Source organism: Triticum urartu, chromosome 3 (genome assembly GCF_003073215.2).
Source record: "Triticum urartu cultivar G1812 chromosome 3, Tu2.1, whole genome shotgun sequence".
Classification (NCBI taxonomy): Eukaryota; Viridiplantae; Streptophyta; class Magnoliopsida; order Poales; family Poaceae; genus Triticum; species Triticum urartu.
Window position 1 is genome coordinate 433,302,145 of NC_053024.1, and position 22,620 is coordinate 433,324,764.

The following is a 22,620-nucleotide window of genomic DNA, read 5'->3' on the forward strand; positions in this document are numbered from 1 at the left end:
AGAGTGCGTATAATCCATGGACTCAACATTAGTCATAAAGAACTCATATACTTATTGAAAAAATCTACAAGTTATCGAAGCAAAGTATTACGCGCATGCTCCTAGGGGGATAGATTGGTAGGAAAAGACCATCACTTGTCCTCGACCGCCACTCATAAGGAAGACAATCAATAAATAAATCATGCTCCGACTTCATCACATAACGGTTCACCATACGTGCATGCTACGGGAATGACAAGCTTCAACACAAGTATTTTTCAAATTCACAACTAATCAACTAGCATGACTTTAATATCACCATCTCCATATCGCAAAACAATTATCAAGTATCAAACTTATCATAGTATTCAACACACTCATAAGAGAATTTTTATTATTAATATTGCATACCAAGCATATTAGGATTTTAAGCAAATTACCATGCTATTAAGAATCTCAAAATAATCTAAGTGAAGCATGAGAGATCAATAGTTTCTATAAAACAAATCCACCACTGTGCTCTAAAAGATATAAGTGAAGCACCAGAGCAAAATTATATAACTCAAAAGATATAAGCGAAGCACATAGAGTATTCTAACAAATTCCAAATCATGTATGGCTCTCTCAAAAGGTGTGTACAGCAAGGATGATTGTGGTAAACTAACAAGCAAAGACTCAAATCATACAAGACGCTCCAAGCAAAACACATATCATGTGGTAAATAAAAATATAGCTCCAAGTAAAGTTACCGATAGAAGTAGACGAAAGAGGGGATGCCTTCCGGGGAATCCCCAAGTTTTGGCTTTTAGGTGTCCTTAGATTATATTGGGGGTGCCATGGGCATCCCCAAGCTTAGGCTCTTGCCACTCCTTGTTCCATAATCCATCAAATCTTTACCCGAAACTTGAAAACTTCACAACACAAAATTTAAAGTAGAAAACTCATGAGCTCCGTTAGCGAAAGAAAACAAAAGACCACTTCAAGGTACTGTAATGAACTCATTATTTATTTATATGGGTGTTATACCTACTGTATTCCAACTTCTCTATGGTTTATAAACTATTTTACTAGCCATAGATTCATCAAAACAAGCAAACAACACACGAAAAACAGAATCTGTCAAAAACAGAACAGTCTGTAGTAATCTGTAGCTAGCGCAAGATCTGGAACCCCAAAAATTCTAAAATAAATTTCTGTACGTGAGGAATTTATCTATTAATCATATGCAAAAAGAATTAACTAAATAGCACTTCCAAATAAAAATTACAGCATTTCTCGTGAGCGCTAAAGTTTCTGTTTTTTTACAGCAAGTTCAACAAGACTTTCCCCAAGTCTTCCCAACGGTTCTACTTGGCACAAACACTAATTAAACACAAAAAAACACAACAAATACAGAGGATAAATAATTTATTTATTACTAAGCAGGATCAAAAATCAAGGAATAAAAATAAAATTGGGTTGCCTCCCAACAAGCGCTATCGTTTAACGCCCCTAGCTAGGCATAACAAGCAAGAATGGATCTAGGTATTGCCATAATAATAAGATAGATTGTTAAAAATCATTTCATATTCTCCATGTTCAGAAGCAAGTTTTCTTTGAGGCAAGAAAAAATAATCAAAAGGGCTAAATTTGTGAGCTCCGGAACAGCCCAAGATGGGATTTCGGGTCGGACTACAGAAGTATGTGGTCCGGTGGAGGGAATTGGATTTGCTCGGTTGCTGATCCATTGGGACGGGGGGACGTGATATGTTAATATAGGAGGAAGAAGTTGACGTTGCTGGGCGGGGGGTATCCACTTTATAGTTATTTTTGGACCAACCATTAACCTGGAGCCCGCCGAATTGGTTTTTCTGTTGGGGGTTCAACAAAAGAATATTCAAATGAGTCCACATGGAGATGCCTTCGGGAATGATTTTCACCGAATACAAACTCAGGAACGACCCATGTAAGCAGCTACAGGAGGCCCGATAGGGCGCGGCCTGCCCCAGACCCTCCACCCTCTGCCCCCTGGTGCTCCACACTCTAACTCTACCCTATTAGACCTCCCCACGATCAGACGAGCCAAACCCCATCCCACCTAACTTTGATCAGGATCCATCGTGCCTGTTCTAAGCTACCCCGGGGGGGAGAAAAAAGCTCCACATCAACCTATGCATAGGGTATAGGTTCTCTCTTTGGTTCTACTCATTCATAACTTGCCAACAACCAATTCTCTCCCATTCTGAAAGCATTCTTTTGACATAACTTTGTGAGCCTGATGTTCAAAGGAAGTTTTATGATCTCGAATTCATAGAATCTCGACATGCATCAATGAATCACTAAGTTACGAGAAACTTATCACTAACCACACATTGGTTAGGAAACCCTTTTCTAGAGATTTTCAATTCAGAAGCAACACATGGTCTAAATATCTGAAAACACCCGATTATTTATCCCTTTCTTGATCACGAAGAGTATAGTCCCTCCAAATGAACGAGTACGACACAGCGTCCGCACCCTTCGTATATGATGCGCGAAAGTGTCTGATGAATATCGACCTCTTTTTATTAGGAATCGAAACAAGTAATTCGCAATAGTTGCTAATCTTCTTTGATTCGGCCAGGAATCAGTTATTATGGTTTGATATCTGAACCCGATGTCTATAATACATAGGTGAATCAATGCTCCTTCTACTCTATGTCTAAATTATATGTCATAGTCGCTACTAAGTCCTTATGGTCCGTAGACTAATGCATGTGACATGATTAGATAGTCCCCAAGAATCAACTCCGAAGCCATGGCAGTAGCCCCAGTCGCAAAGACTAGCAGTTCTAGCTGAAATAACAACGCTACCCAAAGAGAAAACGACCGCCGACAGAGGTAAGAAATCTTGAATACCCCCATTTATCGAAAAAAATATTACCAACTACCTCAAACACGGATACTCCTGTTTTTATTGAGACTAGTGGGTTCTTTCCGTAGTGCATCAAATATGATTATCGACAATTAGTCATCCCCAAGTTCAACATAGGAGGCGAACCCATGCAGTACAAAACTAGCCACAACACGCCCGAGTAAACAAACAGCTACAAGCCAAAACAGAAGAGCAAGCCGCGACAAAAAGGAAGCAAAATAATCCGAAGGAGATAGAGATGGACTAGAGCGAATTAAACGAGACCAGTGTACACCCTTGGCAGGCGGAAGAGGAACAAAGCAAGACGGCAAATGCCAAATATACATGGTTATGATGCAGGAGAATAGGTATGTGAGATGGGACTTTCGATTGCTGACTTTGCGCTAGAGCGCTCCCGCAACATCGCCAGAATCCTTGCTTCATACTCTTATTAGTAGACACTGAACGTGGTTCCCGAAGACGGACTAGCAGCATAGCAGATCTACGGGCCAGTCTGTCCCTCAGTTGTTTGAGAACCACACGATGTCTCTCAAACAGTAGCGGCTAAACTTGCAAGTCTCTACTCATGCCTAACCAAACCCAAAAGCTCTCCATACCTACGCACATATAAGTGGAATTGTCAGTCCTATCCGGCCACTTACCGGAAGTAAATATCTGTACATATGCACGATAGTATAGATAGTCTTTGCTAGCGTAGTGTGTGAATGTCCCCCTCGTCATTAATTAAAGTTTTACTCTCCATCAATTAATGCACTCAGTAACCTACTACTATATAAGTGCAATAGTTACATATTCTTATACTCATATTATATAGCTTGCATCGATTTAATTATACTATAAAGATACCGAAAACAAGGCCATAGGTTTCACTAGTGGCTTCTCTCGAGAGCATAGGTATTCTACGGTGGGTGAACGAATTACTGTTCAGCAATTGACAGAATTGAGCATAGTTATGAGAATATCTAGGTATGATCATGTATATAGGCATCATGCCCGAGACAAGTAGACCGACTCCTGCCTGCATCTACTACTATTACTCCACTCATCGACCGCTATCTAGCATGCATCTAGAGTATTAAGTTCATGGAAACAGAGTAACGCCTTAAGCAAGATGACATGATGTAGAGGGATAAACTCATGCAATATGATGAAAACCCCATCTTGTTATCCTCGATGGAAACAATACAATACGTGCCTTGCTTCCCCTACTGTCACTGGGAAAGGACACCGCAAGATTGAACCCAAAGCTAAGCACTTCTCCCATTGCAAGAAAGATCAATCTAGTAGGCCAAACCAAACTGATAATTCGAAGAGACTTGCAAAGATAACCAATCATACATAAAAGAATTCAGAGAAGATTCAAATATTGTTCATAGATAGACTTGATCATAAACCCACAATTCATCGGTCTCAACAAACACACCGCAAAAAGAAGATTACATCGAAGATCTCCACAAGAGAGGGGGAGAACATTGTATTGAGATCCAAAAAGAGAGAAGAAGCCATCTAGCTACTAACTATGGACCCGTAGGTCTGAAGTAAACTACTCACACTTCATCGGAGAGGCTATGGTGTTGATGTAGAAGCCCTCCATGATCGATGCCCCCTCCGGCGGAGCTCCGGAACAGGCCCCAAGATGGGATCTCGTGGATACAGAAAGTTACGGCGGTGGAATTAGGGTTTTGCTCCGTATCTGATCGTTTGGGGGTACGGGTATATATAGGAGGAAGAAGTACGTCGGTGGAGCAACAGGGGGCCCACGAGGGTGGAGGGCGTGCCTGGGGGGGGGCAGGCGCGCCCCCTACCTCGTGGCCTCCTGTTAGCTGGCTTGACATAGGGTCCAAGTCTCCTGAGTTGTATTCGGTGAGAAAATCACGTTCCCGAAGGTTTCATTCCATTTTGACTCCATTTGATATTCCTTTTGTTTGAAACCCTAAAACAGGCAAAAACAACAATTCTGGGCTGGGCCTCCGGTTAATAGGTTAGTCCCAAAAATAATATAAAAGTGGATAATAAAGCCCAATAATGTCCAAAACAATAGATAATATAGCATGGAGCAATCAAAAATTATAGATACGTTGGAGACGTATCAAGGGGGCACCCCATAGACACACAAGTTTATCTTTTAGCCGTGTGATGTGCCCCCCTCCACAGTTACACACCTCGGTCATATCGTTGTAGTGCTTAGGCGAAGCCCTGCGTCGGTAACTTCATCATCACCGTCACCATGCCGTCGTGCTGACGGAACTCTCCCTCGGCCTCAACTGGATCAAGAGTTCGAGGGACGTCATCGAGCTGAACGTGTGCTGATTACGGAGGTGTCGTGCGTTCGGTACTTGGATCGGTTGGATCGCGAAGACGTTCGACTACTTCAACCACATTACTAAACGCTTCCGCTTTCGGTCTACGAGGGTACGTAGACACACTCTCCCCTCTCGTTGCTATGCATCTCCTAGATAGATCTTGCGTGATCGTAGGTAATTTTTTTGAAATACTGTGTTCCCCAAAAGTGGCATCTGAGCCAGGTCTATGCATAGATGTTATATGCACGAGTAGAACACAGTGAGTTGTGAGCGAGAATGGTCATACTACTTACCAGCATGTCTTACTTCAATTCGGCGGTATTGTTGGATGAAGCGTCCCAAACCGACATTACATGACCGCGTTCATGAGACTGGTTCTACCGACCTGCTTCACACATAGGTGGCTAGTGGGTGTCTATTTCTCCAGCTTTAGTTGAATCGAGTTTGACTACACCCGGTTCTTGTCCGAAGGTTAAAACAGCACCAACTTGACAAACTATCGTTGTGGTTTTGATGCGTAGGTAAGAACGGTTCTTGCTAAGCCCATAGCAGCCACGTAAAATTTGCAACAACAAAGTAGAGGACGTCTAACTTGTTTTTGCAGGGCATGTTGTGATGTGATATGGTCAAGACATGATGCTAAATTTTATTGTATGAGATGATCATGTTTTGTAACCAAGTTATCGGCAACTGGCAGGAGCCATATGGTTGTCGCTTTATTGTATGCAATGCAATCGCCCTGTAATGCTTTACTTATCACTAAGCGGTAGCGATAGTCGAAGAAGCATAAGATTGGCGAGACGACAACGATGCTACGATGGAGATCAAGGTGTCGTGCCAGTGAGGATGGAGATCATGACGGTGCTTCGGAGATGGAGATCACAAGCACAAGATGATGATGGCCACATCATATCACTTATATTGATTGCATGTGATGTTTATCTTTTATGCATCTTATCTTGCTTTGATTGACGGTAGCATTATAAGATGATCCCTCACTAAATTATCAAAGTATAAAGTGTTCTCCCTGAGTATGCACCATTGCGGAAGTTCTTTGTGCTGAGACACCATGTGATGATCGGGTGTGATAGGCTCTACGTTCAAATACAACGGGTGCAAAACATTTGCACACGCGCAATACTCAGGTTAAACTTGACGAGCCTAGCATATAACAGATATGGCCTCGGAACACAGAGACCGAAAGGTCGAGCGTGAATCATATAGTAGATATAATCAACATATTGATGTTCACCATTGATACTACTCCATCTCACGTGATGATCGGACATGGTTTAGTTGATTTGGATCACGTGGTCACTTAGAGGATTAGAGGGATATCTTTCTAAGTGGGAGTTCTTAAGTAATATGATTAATTGAACTTAAAAATTTATCATGAACTTAGTACCTGATAGTATCTTGCTTGTCTATGTTTGATTGTAGATAGATGGCTCGTGTTGTTGTTCCGTTGAATTTTAATGCGTTCCTTGAGAAAGCAAAGTTGAAAGATGATGGTAGCAATTACACGGACTGGGTCCGTAACTTGAGGATTATCCTCATTGCTACATAGAAGAATTACATCCTGGAAGCACCGCTAAGTGCCAAGCCTGCTGCAGGAGCAACACCAGATGTTATGAACGTCTGGCTGAGCAAAGCTGATGACTACTCGATAGTTTAGTGTGCCATGCTTTACGGCTTAGAACCGAGTCTTCAACGACGTTTTGAACGTCATGGAGCATATGAGATGTTCCAGGAGTTGAAGTTAATATTTCAAGCAAATGCCCGGATTGAGAGATATGAAGTCTCCAATAAGTTCTATAGCTGCAAGATGGAGGAGAATAGTTCTGTCAGTGAACATATACTCAAAATGTCTGGGTATCATAATCACTTGACTCAACTGGGGGTTAATCTTCCTGTTGATAGTGTCATTGACAGAGTTCTTCAATCACTGCCACCAAGCTACAAAAGCTTCGTGATGAACTATAATATGCAAGGGATGAATAAGACTATTCCTGAGCTCTTCGCAATGCTAAAATCCGCGGAGGTAGAAATCAAGAAGGAGCATCAAGTGTTGATGGTCAATAAGACCACCAGTTTCAAGAAAAAGGGCAAAGGGAAGAAGAAAGGGAACTTCAAGAAGAACAGCAAACAAGTTGCTGCTCAGGAGAAGAAACCCAAGTCTGGACCTAATCCTGAGACTGAGTGCTTCTACTGCAAGCAGACTGGTCACTAGAAGCGGAACTGCCCCAAGTATTTGGCGGATAAGAAGGATGGCAAAGTGAACAAAGGTATATGTGATATACATGTTATTGATGTGTACCTTACTAATGCTCACAGTAGCACCTGGGTATTTGATACTAGTTCTGTTGTTAACATTTGCAACTCGAAACAGGGGCTACGGATTAAGTGAAGATTGGCAAAGGACGAGGTGACGATGCGCGCGGGAAATGGTTCCAAAGTCGATGTGATCGCGGTCGGCACGCTACCTCTACATCTACCTTCAGGATTAGTATTATACCTAAATAATTGTTATTTGGTGCCAGCGTTGAGCATGAACATTATATCTGGATCTTGTTTGATGCGAGATGGTTATTCATTTAAATAAGAGAATAATGGTTGTTCTATTTATATGAGTAATATCTTTTATGGTCATGCACCCTTGAAGAGTGGTCTATTTTTGATGAATCTCGATAGTAGTGATACACATATTCATAATGTTGAAATCAAAAGATGCAGAATTGATAATGATAGTGCAACTTATTTGTGGCACTGCCGTTTAGGTCATATCGGTGTAAAGCGCATGAAGAAACTCCATACTGATGGACTTTTGGAACCACTTGATTATGAATCACTTGGTACTTGCGAACCGTGCCTCATGGGTAAGATGACTAAGACTCCGTTCTCCGGAACAATGCAGTGAGCAACTAACTTATTGGAAATAATACATACTGATGTATGTGGTCCGATGAGTGTTGAGGCTCATGGCGGGTATCATTATTTTTTGACCTTCACAGATGATTTGAGAAGATATGGGTATATCTACTTGATGAAACATAAGTCTGAAACATTTGAAAAGTTTAAGGAATTTCAGAGTGAAGTGGAAAATCATCCTAACAAGAAAATAAAGTTTCCACGATCTGACCGTGGAGGTGAATATTTGAGTTATGAGTTTGGTCTTTATTTGAAACAATGTGGAATAGTTTCACAACTCATGCCACCTGGAACAACAGAGCGTAATGGTGTGTCCGAATGTCGTAATCGTACTTTATCAGATATGGTGCGATCTATGATGTCTCTTACTGATTTACCGCTATCGTTTTGGGGTTATGCTTTATAGACGGATGCATTCACGTTAAATAGGGAACCATCTAAATCCGTTGAGATGACACCATATGAGTTGTGGTTTGGCAAGAAACCTAAGCTGTCATTTCTTAAAGTTTGGGGCTGCGATGCTTATGTGAAAAGGCTTCAACCTTATAAGCTTGAACCGAAATTGGAGAAATGTGTCTTCATAGGATACCCAAAGGAGACTGTTGGGTACACCTTCTATCGCAAATCCGAAGGCAAGATATTCGTTCCTAAGAATGGATCCTTTCTAGAGAAGGAGTTTCTCTCGAAAGAAGTGAGTGGTAGGAAAGTAGAACTTGATGAGGTAATTGTACCTTCTCCCAAATTGGAAAGTAATTCATCACAGAAATCAGTTCCAGTGATTCCTACACCAATCAGTGAGGAAGCTAATGATGATGATCATGAAACTTCCGATCAAGTTACTACCGAACCTCTTAGGTCAAGCAGTGTACGATCCACACCAGAGTGGTACAGTAATCCTGTTCTGGAGGTCATGTTACTTGACCATGACGAACCTACGAACTATGAGGAAGCGATGATGAGCCTAGATTCCGTGAAATGGCTTGAGGCCATGAAATGTGAGATGGGATCCATGTATGAGAACAAAGTGTGGACTTTGGTTGACTTGCCCGATGATCGGCAAGCCATAGAGAATAAATGGATCTTCAAGAAAAAGACCGACGCTGACGGTAATATTACTGTCTACAAAGCTCGACTTGTTGCGAAAGGTTTTCGACAAGTTCAAGGAGTTGACTATGATGAGACCTTCTCACCCGTAGAGATGCTTAAGTCTGTCCAAATCATGTTAGCAATTGCCGCATTTTATGATTATGGAATTTGGCAAATGGATGTCAAAACTGCATTCCTTAATGGATATCTTAAAGAAGAGTTGTATATGATGCAACCAGAAGGTTTTGTCGATCCTAAAGGTGCTAACAAAGTGTGCAAGCTCAAGTGATCCATTTATGGACTGGTGCAAGCCTCTCAGAGTTGGAATATACGCTTTGATAGTGTGATTAAAGCATATGGTTTTATACAGACTTTTGGAGAAGCCTGTATTTACAAGAAAGTGAGTGGGAGCTCTATGGTATTTCTAATATTATATGTGGATGACATATTGTTGATTGGAAATAATACAAAATTTCTCGATAGCATAAAAGGATACTTGAATAAGAATTTTTCAATGAAAGACCTCGATGAAGCTGCTTATATATTGGGCATCAAGATCTATAGAGATAGATCAAGACGCTTAATTGGACTTTCACAAAGCACATACCTTGATAAAGTTTTGAAGAAGTTCAAAATGGATCTGTCAAAGAAAGGGTTCTTGCCTGTGTTACAAGGTGTGAAGTTGAGTCAGACTCAATGCCCGACCACTGCAGAAGATAGAGAGAAAATGAAAGTCATTCCCTATGCCTCAGCCATAGGTTCTATCATGTATGCAATGTTGTGTACCAGACCTGATGCGTGCCTTGCTATAAGTTTAGCATGGAGGTACCAAAGTAATCCAGGAGTGGATCACTAGACAACGGTCAAGAACATCCTGAAATAGTCTAAGGATATGTTTCTAGTTTATGAGGTGACAAAGAGCTCGTCGTAAACGGTTACGTTGATGCACGCTTTGACATTGATCTGGACGACTCTAAGTCACAAACCGGATATGTATTTATATTGAATGGTGGAGTTGTCAGTTGGTGTAGTTCCAAGCAGAGCGTCGTGGCGGGATCTATGTATGAAGCGGAGTACATAGCTGCTTCGGAAGCAGCAAACGAAGGAGTCTGGATGAATGAGTTCATATCCGATCTAGGTGTAATACCTAGTGCATTGGGTCGAATGAAAATATTTTGTGACAATACTAGAGCAATTGCCTTGGCAAAGGAATCCTGATTTCACAAGAGAACCAAACACATCAAGAGACCCTTCAATTCCATCCGCGATCAAGTCAAGGAGGGAGACATAGAGATTTGCGAGATACATACGGATCTGAATGTTGCAGACCCGTTGACTAAGCCTCTCTCACGAGCAAAACTTGATCGATACATCTCCATCGTATATATTTTTCCAAACACTTTTGACCTTGTTTTGGACTCTAACTTGCATGATTCGAGTGGAACTAACCCGGACTGACGTTGTTTTCAGCAGAATTGCCATGGTGTTATTTTTGTGCAGAAATAAAAGTTCTCGGAATGACCTGAAACTTCACGGAGAATATTTTTGGGATATATAAAAAATACTGGCGAAAGAATCAACGTCAGGGGGCCCACACCCTGTCCACGGGGGTGGGGGGCGCCCCCTGTCTCATGGGCCCCCTGATGCTCCACTGACCTCAACTCCAACTATATATATTCATGTTCGAGGAGAAAAAAATCAGAGAGAAGGATTCATCGCGTTTTACGATACGGAGCCGCCGCCAAGCCCTAATCTCTCCCGGGAGGGCTGATCTGGAGTCCGTTCGGGGCTCCGGAGAGGGGAATCCGTCGCCATCGTCATCATCAACCTTCCTCCATCACCAATTTCATGATGCTCACCGCCGTGCGTGAGTAATTCCATCGTAGGCTTGCTGGACGGCGATGGGTTGGATGAGATTTATCATGTAATCGAGTTAGTTTTGTTAGGGGTTGATCCCTAGTATCCATTATGTTCTGATATTGATGTTGCTATGACTTTGCTATGCTTAATGCTTGTCACTAGGGCCCGAGTGCCATGATTTCAGATCTGAACCTATTATGTTTCCATGAATATATGTGAGTTCTTGATCCTATTTTGCAAGTCTATAGTCACCTACTATGTGTTATGATCCGGTAACCCCGAAGTGACAATAATCGGGACCACTCCCGGTGATGATCGTAGTTTGAGGAGTTCATGTATTCACCAGGTGTTAATGCTTTGTTCCGGTACTCTATTAAAAGGAGGCCTTAATATCCCTTAGTTTCCAATAGGACCCCGCTGCCACAAAAGGGTAGGACAAAAGATGTCATGCAAGTTCTTTTCCATAAGCACATATGACTATATTCAGAATACATGCCTACATTACATTGATGAACTGGAGCTAGTTATGTGTCACCCTATGTTATAACTGTTACATGAGGAATCACATACGACATAATTATCCATCACTGGTCCATTGCCTACGAGCTTTTCACATATTGATCTTTGCTTAGTTACTTTTCCGTTGCCAGTGTTACAATCACTACAAAACCAATATTGTTACTTTTGCCACCATTACCGTTACTTCCATATTACTTTGCTACTAAATATTTTGCTACAGATGTGAAGTCTTTCAGGTGCGGTTGAATTGACAACTGAACTGTTAATACTTGAGAATATTCTTTGGTGCCCCTTGTGTCGAATCAATAAATTTGGGGTTGAATACTCTACCCTCGAAAACTGTTGTGATCCCCTATACTTGTGGGTTATCAAGACTATTTTCTAGCGTTGTTGCCAGCGAGCATAGCTCTATTCTTTGAGTCACTTGGGATTTATATCTGCTGATCACTATGAAGAACTTGAAAGATGAAAGAACCAAGATTTTTCCCTCAACTACGAGGGGAGGTAAGGAACTGCCATCTAGCTCTGCACTTGATTCACCTTCTGTTTTGAGTAAACTTGCGACACCTACTCCCGCTATTCATTCCGATATGTCGCATGTTATTGATGATGCCACTTCTGCTTTGCATGATACTTATGATGAAACTACTTCTATGCTTGATAATACTGTGCCATTAGGTGAATTTCTTATTGAACAACTTTCTAGGGTTAGAGAGAATGGAATTATTGAAACTGATAATATTGATGAAAGTGATGATGAAGATTCTCCCCCAATATATGAATTGCCTGTTGTGCCTGAGGGTTATGTTATGGATGAAGAAACTGCTACAGACTTTTTAGCTTGGAAAGATAGATATGATCTTAAGAAACTGTTAGCCAAGCTGAAAGAAAAGTCTTTGAATGGTAGAATGAAACATGACCCTGCTTTTGCTACTTCACCTATCTGCACCGATAAGGATTCTGATTTCTCTGTCGACCCTGAGTTAATTACTTTGGTTGAATCTGATCCTTTTTATAGCTATGAATCTGAAGCTGTTGTGGCACATCTTACTAAGTTGAATGATATAGCCACCATGTTCACTAATGATGAGAAAACTCGCTATTACTTTATCCTTAAGTTATTTCCGTTCTCATTAAAGGGTGATGATAAAATATGGTTTAATTCTCTTGATCCTGGTTGTGTGCGTAGTCCCTAGGATATGATTTATTACTTCTCTGCTAAATATTCCCCCGCTCATAAGAAACAAGCTGCCTTAAGGGAAATATATAATTTTGGGCAAATTGAAGAAGAGAGTCTCCCACAAGCTTGGGGGAGGCTTCTCCGATTACTTAATGCTTTGCCTGATCATCCTCTCGAGAAAAATGAAATACTTGATATCTTTTATAATGGACTAAACGATGCTTCCAGAGACCACCTAGATAGTTGTGTTGGTTGTGTTTTCAGGGAAAGAACTATTGATCAAGCTGAATTGCTATTATATAATATGTTGAGTAATGAAAATGATTGGACACTTCCTGAACCAGCTCCTAAGCCAGCTCCGAAGAAAAGGGGTATTCTATTTCTCAGTCCTGAAGATATGCAAGAGGCAAAGAAATCTATGAAAGAAAAAGGTATTAACGTTGAATATGTTAAGAATTTACCACCTATTGAAGAAATACATGGTCTTGATAACTGCTACCTCCTGAGCACTGCGTTGGTTTTCCCTTGAAGAGGAAAGGGTGATGCAGTAGAGCAGCGTAAGTATTTCCCTCAGTTTTTGAGAACCAAGGTATCAATCCAGTAGGAGACCACGCTCGAGTCACCTCGTACCTACACACACAAATAAGAACCTCGCAACCAACGCGATAAAGGGGTTGTCAATCGCTTCACAGCCACTTGCAAGAGTGAGATCTGATAGAGATGATAATAAATAGATAAAATATTTTTGGTATTTTTATGATATAGATTGAAAGTAAAAGATAGCAAAATAAAGTGGATGGGAAACTTATATGATGGAGAATAGACCCGGGGGCCATACGTTTCACTAGTGGCTTCTCTCAAGATAGCATAAGTATTACGGTGGGTGAACAAATTACTGTCGAGCAATTGATAGAAAAGAGAATAATTATGAGAATATCTGGGCATGATCATGTATATAGGCATCACGTCCGTGACAAGTAGACCAAAACGATTCTGCATCTACTACTATTACTCCACACATCGGCCGCTATCCAGCATGCATCTAGAGTATTAAGTTCACAAGAACAGAGTAATGCCTTAGGCAAGATGACATGATGTAGATGGATAAACTCATGCAATATGATGTAAACCCATCTTTTTATCCTCGATGGCAACAATACAATACGTGTCGTTTCCCTTTTTGTCACTGGGATCGAGCACCGAAAGATTGAACCCAAAGCTAAGCACTTCTCCCATTGCAAGAAAGATCAATCTAGTAGGCCAAACCAAACTGATAATTCGAAGAGACTTGCAAAGATAAACCAATCATACATAAAAGAATTCAGAGAAGATTCAAATATTGTTCATATATAAACTTGATCGTAAACCCACAATTCATCGGATCTTGACAAACACACTGCAAAAGAAGATTACATCGAATAGATCTCCAAGAGAATGGAGGAGAACTTTGTATTGAGATCCAAAGAGAGAGAAGAAGCCATCTAGCTACAAGCTATGGACCCGAATGTCTGAAATAAACTACTCACACATCATCGGAGGGGCCATGGAGTTGATGTAGAGGCCCTCCGTGATCAATGCCCCCTCCGGTGGAGCTCCGGAAAAGGCCCCAAGATGGGATCTCTTGGGTACAGAAGGTTGCGGCGGTGGAATTAGGTTTTTGTGGTGCTCCTGGATGTTTGCGGGGTATATGGATATATAGGAGGAAGAAGTAGGTCGGTGGAGCAACGAGGGGCCCACGAGGGTGGATGGCGGCCAGGGGGTAGGCACGCTCCTGCCTCGTGGCCTCCTTGATTGTTTCTTGACGTCCACTCCAAGTCTCCTGGATCACGTTTGTTCCAAAAATAACGCTCCCGAAGGTTTCATTCTATTTGGACTCCGTTTGATATTCCTTTTTGGCGAAACTCTAAAATAGGCAAAAACAACAATTTGGGTTGGGCCTCCGGTTAATTGGTTAGTCCCAAAAATAATATAAAAGTGTAAAAATAAGCCCATTAACATCCAAAATAAATAATATAATAGCATGGAGCAATCACAAATTATAGATACGTTGGAGACGTATCAGCATCCCCAAGCTTAATTCCTGCTCGTCCTCGAGTAGGTAAATGATAAAAACAGATTTTTTGATGTGAAATGCTTCCTAACATATTTCTCAATGTAATTTTTCTTTATTGTGGCATGAATGTTCAGATCTGAAAGATTCAAGATAAAAGTTTAATATTGACATAGAAATAATAATACTTCAAGCATACTAACTAAGCAATCATGTCTTCTCAAAATAACATGGCCAAAGAAAGTTATCCCTACAAAATCATATAGTCTGGCTATGCTCCATCTTCATCACACAAAATATTAAATCATGCACAACCCCGATGACAAGCCAAGCAATTGTTTCATACTTTTGATGTCCTCAAACTTTTTCAATCTTCACGCAATATATGAGCGTGAGCCATGGATATAGCACTATGGTGCAATAGAATGGTTGTTGTGGAGAAGACAAAAAAGGAGAAGATAGTCTCACATCAACTAGGCGTATCAACGGGCTATGGAGATGCACATCAATAGATATCAATGTGAGTGAGTAGGGACTGCCATGCAACGGATGCACTAGAGCTATAAGTGTATGAAAGCTCAACAAAAGAAACTAAGTGGGTGTGCATCCAACTTGCTTGCTCACGAAGACCTAGGGCAATTTGAGGAAGCCCATCATTGGAATATACAAGCCAAGTTCTATAATGTAAAATTCCCACTAGTATATGAAAGTGACAACATAAGAGACTCTCTATGAAGATCATGGTGCTACTTTGATGCACAAGTGTGGAAAAAGGATAGTAACATTATCCCTTCTCTCAATTTTTTTTTCTTTTTCTATTTTTTATTTGAGCCTTCTTTTTTTGGCCTCTTTTTTTCTTCTTTTTTTTTGTCTGGAGTCTCATCCCGACTTGTGGGGGAATCATAGTCTCCATCATCCTTTCCTCACTGGGACAATGCTCTAATAATGATGATCATCACACTTCTTTTTACTTACAACTCAAGAATTACAACTCAATACTTAGAACAAAATATGACTCTATGTGAATGCCTCCGGTGGTGTGCCGGGATATGCAATGAATCAAGAGTGACATGTATGAAAGAATTATGAATGGTGTCTTTGCCACAAATACGATGTCAACTACATGATCATGCAAAGCAATATCACAATGATGAAGCGTGTCATAACAGACGGAACAGTGGAAAGTTGCATGGCAATATATCTCGGAATGGCTATGGAAATGCCATAATTGGTAGGTATGGCGGCTGTTTTGAGGAAGGTATATGGTGGGTTTATGGTACCGGCGAAAGTTGCGCGGTACTAGAGAGGCTAGCAAATGTGAAAGGGTGAGGGTGCGTATAATCCATGGACTCAACATTAGTCATAAAGAACTCTACTACTATTACTCCACACATCGACCGCTATCCAGCATGCATCTAGAGTATTAAGTTCACAGGAACAGAGTAATGCCTTAAGCAAGATGACATGATGTAGGGGGATAAACTCATGCAATATGATGTAAACCCCATCTTTTTATCCTTGATGGCAAAATACAATACGTGTCGTTTCCCTTTCTGTCACTGGGATCAAGCACCGCAAGATTGAACCCAAAGCTAAGCACTTCTCCCATTGCAAGAAAGATCAATCTAGTAGGCCAAACCAAACTGATAATTCAAAGAGACTTGCAAAGATAAACCAATCATACATAAAGAAATTCAGAGAAGATTCAAATATTGTTCATAGATAAACTTGATCATAAACCCACAATTCACCGGATCTCGACAAACACACCGCAAAAGAAGATTACATCGAATAGATCTCCAAGAGAATCGAGGAGAAGTTTGTATTGAGATCCAAAGAGAGAGAATAAGCCATCTAGCTACAAGCTATGGACCCGAAGGTCCAAAATAAACTACTCACACATCATTGGAGGGGCCATGGAGTTGATGTAGAGGCCCTCCGTGATCAATGCCCCTTTCGACGGAGCTCCGGAAAAGGCCCCAAGATGGGATCTCTTGGGTACAGAAGGTTGCGGCAGTGGAATTAGGTTTTCGTGGTGCTCCTGGATGTTTGCGGGGTATATGGATATATATAGGAGGTAGAAGTAGGTCATTGGAGCAACAAGGGGCCCACGAGGGTGGATGGTGCGCCTAGGGGGGTAGGCGCGCCCCCTGCCTCATGGTCTCCTTGATTGTTTCTTGACGTCCACTCCAAGTCTCCTGGATCACGTTTGTTCCAAAAATAACGCTCCCGAAGGTTTCATTCCATTTGGACTCCATTTGATATTCCTTTTCGGCGAAACTCTAAAATAGGCAAAAAACAACGATTTGGGCTGGGCCTCCGTTTAATAGGTTAGTCCCAAAAATAATATAAAAGTGTAAAAATAAGCCCATTAACATCCAAAATAGATAATATAATAGCATGGAGCAATCAAAAATTATAGATACGTTGGAGACGTATCAATAACCCAACACAGGTAGTAAAGGTAAATTCTCTATATAGATTTGATAAGGGTGAAATCTCGTCTACTAAGTTTGCTAGCCAATGCTTGGATGGGTTTGATAATTTTATGGTTAAACAAGAAGACTTCAATGCTTATGTTGGTAGACAATTGAAACGCAATGCTTATATGATTGAACACTTGAGTGATTATATGTCTAGAGTTAAAGTTGGACTTAAACTTATTAGTAAACACGCTTCTATTGTTACCACTCAAGTAGAACAAGTGCTTAAAACTCAGAATGATTTGCTCATTGAATTAAATAATAAGAAAAATGATAATGCTATTAGAGTTGTGACTAGAGGGGGTAAAATGACTCAGGAACCTTTGTATCCTGAGGGCCATCCTAAGAGAATTGAGCAAGATTCTCAGAGAACTAATGTTGATGCACCTAGTCCTTCTAAAAGGAAGAAAAGGAAAAATGATAGGACTTTGCATGCTTCTAGTGAACCTGTTGTTGACACACCTGAGAATCCCAATGATATTTCTATTTCTGATGCTGAAACACAATCTGGTAATGAACATGAACCTAGTGATAATGTTAGTGATGATGTTCATGTTGATGCTCAACCTACCAATGACAATGATGTAGAGATTGAACCTGTTGTTGATCTTGATAACCCACAATCAAAGAATCAACGTTATGATAAGGGAGACTTCGTTGCTAGGAAGCCCGGTAAAGAAAGAGAACCATGGGTTTAGAAACCCATGCCTTTTCCTCCTAAACCATCCAAGAAAAAGGATGATGAGGATTGTGAGCGCTTTGCTGAAATGATTAGACCTATCTTTTTGCGTATGCAGTTGACTGATATGCTTAAAATGAATCCTTATGCTAAGTACATGAAATATATTGTTACTAATAAAAGAAAGATACCGGAAGTTGAAATTTCCACCATGGTTGCTAATTATACTTTTAAGGGTGGAATACCAAAGAAACTAGGAGATCCAGGAGTACCAACTATACCATGCTCCGTTAAAAGAAACTATGTTAAAACTGCTTTGTGTGATCTTGGAGCATGTGTTAGTGTTATGCCTCTCTCTTTATATCGTAGACTTGATTTGAATAAGTTGACACCTACTGAAATATCTTTACAAATGGCTGATAAATCAACTGCTATACCTGTCGGTATTTGTGAGGATGTGCCTGTTTTGGTTGCAAACGTTACTATTTTAACGGACTTCGTTATTCTTGATATTCCCGAGGACAATAGTATGTCTATTATTCTTGATAGACCCTTTTTGAATACTGCAGGGGCTGTTATTGATTGCAACAAAGGCAATGTCACTTTTCATGTTAATGGTAATGAGCATACGGTACACTTTCCGAGGAAACAAGCTCAAGTCCACAGTATTAATTCTATTGGAAAAACTTCAATGATTATTGTTGGAGGTTTTGAATTTCCTCTTCCTACTGTCAAGAAGAAATATGATATTCTTATTGTTGGGGATATGCACATCCCCATTGAGGTAACCCAGTGTTATTCGAAAATTCTCCGGTTTCATGCGATTCGGAAAGAGTTTGTTAACAAGACTTGATCAACCTTGTTAGTGGATTCCTTTTGATGAGCATGTGATGGATGAAGTTAGAGAGCACAACTCTCTGTACCCTCTTTTTACTTTCTATAATTTAGTTTAAATAAAGCAAAAATAGTATTTTCTGTCTGTTTTCTGAATTATCCTTGCAATAAAAAATACCCAGAAAATAAAGTTCTCCAAATGCCCTGAAAATTTTATATGATTTTTTCTAGAATATTTAAGAATTATTCGCTCTGAGAACAGACCAAGGGGCCTCACCAGCTGGCCACGAGGGTCCAGGGCGCGCCCACCCCCCTGAGGCGCGCCCCTGCCTCGTGGGCCCCCTCCACTTATTCTTGCACCCACACACTTCGTCTTCCTCCAGAAAAAATCCTCCACCAGCTCAAACCCGAGTTCTAGCTCATCTTGCTGCCATTTTCGATCTCCTTGCTCAAAGCTCCATTCACAAAACTGCTTTGGGGGATTGTTCTTTGGTATGTGACTCCTCCAATGGTCCAATTAGTTTTTGTTCTAGTGCTTTATTTCGGCAAATTTTTGTTGCTTAGGTGACCCCGTTCTTGAGCTTGCATGTCAAATTTATGTGGTCAAAAGTGGTTTTAATGCATGATATGGCCTCTAGGCATTTTGAGTCACTAAAAATTTCAAAAAAAATTCAGAGAAATAAAATGATGAAGAGATTGTTGAGGGGCTCTTCGAGCCGAAGCTCGAAGGATAAGCAAAGTGAAGAGAATAAGAAGCCCAAATATAATCTCCCTTGCACTGCGGAGGTTCGGCCGTGTGAATGGCCTTGTGATGAGTTCTTGAGAGAAGCCGGGATTTATGAAGATTTTTATTATTTGGCCGAGAATGCAGGCCTCATCGACTTCCTCCGCGACCAGCGTGAACAGTATCTCCTCCTCACTAATATTTTCGTGCAAATTTTTTACTTTTATGCTAAGAAATCACCACCTTCAGTGGAATTTCGTTTATATGATGAGGTTAAGGAGATGTCACTATATGAGTTTTGTCGAGTCTGTAATATACCCTTTGCGGGCAGCATAGAGGAACCACATCGTAATGATGTGGAGGGATTTATTGATATGATTGTTGTAGGGGAAACGAGGAAGGTCTCTGATGCAAGAATTACTAGCATACATTTTCCTGTTCTACGTTACTTTGCAATATTTGCTAGTAGATGCTTAATTGGTCGCGGGAACAGTGGAAACCTTAGTGCCCTGATATTGTTATTTTTCGCCATGCTTTGTTTCGTGATACCACTTTCAGTTTAGGCGCTATTGTTGCTAAACGGTTAAATCTGAACCATACAAAGGGTCCCATCTTCAGAGGCATCTTTGCCTCGCACCTTGCTGCACACTTTAACATACCTATTAGGCATTATGAGAAAGAGGAAAAGTTGCTGTCTCCTATTTTTCTAGATTATAAGAGTATGGTAGCACATGATTTTATTTTTAAGGATAAGAAGATGTTTAAATATAGATTGATATTTGATAAAAACTACTATGAGATCATTACCTTCCCCGCTCCCGCTTTGTTTAACATATTTTTAGGCACGTACCTCATGTTGCTGGAGGCCGTTCATGCATACTGGAGCCTGACATCAGCTCCAGAGCCTGAGCCGGAGCCACCACTTGATCCTTACCGCCAGTCTGTTTATCAGTGGGATCCAGAGGAGATCGCCAACCAGTGGCACCCAGAGGACACTCCTCCGTACACCGGAGAGGGTAGCTTTGAGCCATGGCCCTAGACCAACTTAGGCCAAAAGCCTAAGCTTGGGGGAGTACGTATCTCTCACCGACATTACATTTATGTTCGCACACTCATGCCAGTTGTCGGTGCTCATACTTTTTCATTGTACTATCCATGCTAGTTTATTTTCTTTTCCAGCATTCTTCTTGTGTGTCTGAAAAATCTTAAGAAAAACCAAAAAAATTAGTTGTAGCTTTTAGCTAGTTTACTTTCCATGCTTGTAGTAGTGGTAACTAAAAGAAAACCCAAAAAGATTTCTCATTCTTCTTTTGCTTGTTGGGAGTTTTCCCGTCTAAATAGTTTTGTTCCTTTTCTTTTCTTTGGGGGTTGAGAGGAGAAGACCATGATGAAAATGTTGAGTGGCTATCATATGCATTATTGTTGATCTAACCAAGAGCCCATATTACCTTGTCTTCTCCCTTGTATTGAATGCTTGCAGATTCCAGCTTAGTCCAATGCACGTGCATTATTATTATTATCCACACTGTTCGGTCGTGCAAGTGAAAGGCAATAATGATGATATATGATGGACTGATTGAGATGAGAGAAGCTGGTATGAACTCAACCTATCTTGTTTTTGTAAATATGATTAGTTCATCGTTCCTCATTCAGCCTATTATGAATGAAACATGTTTGCAATGACAATTAGAGATTATAGTTGCTCATACCATGCTTAATTTTCTAGGAGTTTATAATGGTTTACCTTGCGTGCCAACATGCTATTAAAATGGTTGTGATGTGGTATGATAGGGCGGTATCCTCCTTTGAACGATTTGAGTGGCTTGACTTGGCACATGTTCACACATGTAGTTGAAACAAAATCAACATAGCCTCCACGATATTTATGTTCGTGGTGAATTATATCCTATTCATGCTTGCACTTAGTGTTGATTAATTTTAATGCATGTTCATGACTATTTTCGCTCTCTAGCTGGTCGCTTCCCAGTCTCTTTCTATCCTTCACTTGTACTAAGCGGGAATACTGCTTGTGCATCCACTTCCATAAACCCCAAAAGTTATTCCATATGAGTCCACCATACCTTCCTATATGCGGTATCTACATGTCGTTCCAAGTAAATTTGTATGTGCCAAACTCCAAACCTTCAAATGAAATTCTATTTTGTATGCTCGAATAGCTCATGTATCAACTAGGGTTGTCTATATCTTCCATGCTAGGTGGGTTATTCTCAAGAGGAGTGGACTCTGCTCCTCATTCACGAGAAAATGGATGGTAACCGGGATGCCCAGTCCCATGCTTAAATTAAAATAATTGCAAACAAAACTCCCCCAGGATTGTTGTTAGTTGAAGGCACCTGTTGTTTCGGACAAGCCATGGATTGATGTTTGTTGGTGGTAGGTGGAGTATAAACTTTACCATTATGTTTGGGAACCGCCTATAATGTGTGTAGCATGAAAGATATCGAGATCTCTCGGTTGTTATGTTGACAATGAAAGTATACCACTGAAAATATTATTTATCTCTATTTCAAAAATCGAGCTCTGGCACCTCTACAAATCCCTGCTTCCCTCTGAGAAGGGCATATCTATTTACTTTTATGTTGAGTCATCATCCTCTTATTAAAAAACACCAGTTGCTGAGCACCGCTGTCATTTGGATGCATTACTATTAGTTTACATTGAGTATGACTGTGACTGGATCTCTTTTACCATGAATTACAATGCTTGGTTAGTTCTTGATCTTCAGAGGTGCTCTGCATTTATGTTTTGCGGTCTCAGAAAGGGCTAGCGAGATACCATCTTGTTATATCATATTATGATTGTTTTGAGGAAGTGTTGTCATCCGAGATTTACCATTATTGCTCGCTAGTTGATTATGCCATTGATATGAGTAAACAGAGACCTAAATTATTGTGAATATGGTTAGTTCATAATTTTTGCTAAAAACTTGAATGCTGGCTTTACATATTTACAATAACAAGATCAAACAGAGTTTGTAAAAGTTTTTCTCTATCACTTTCAGTTTGTCAACTGAATTGCTTGAGGACAAGTGATACGTCTCCAATGTATCTATAATTTTTGATTGTTCCATGCTATTATATT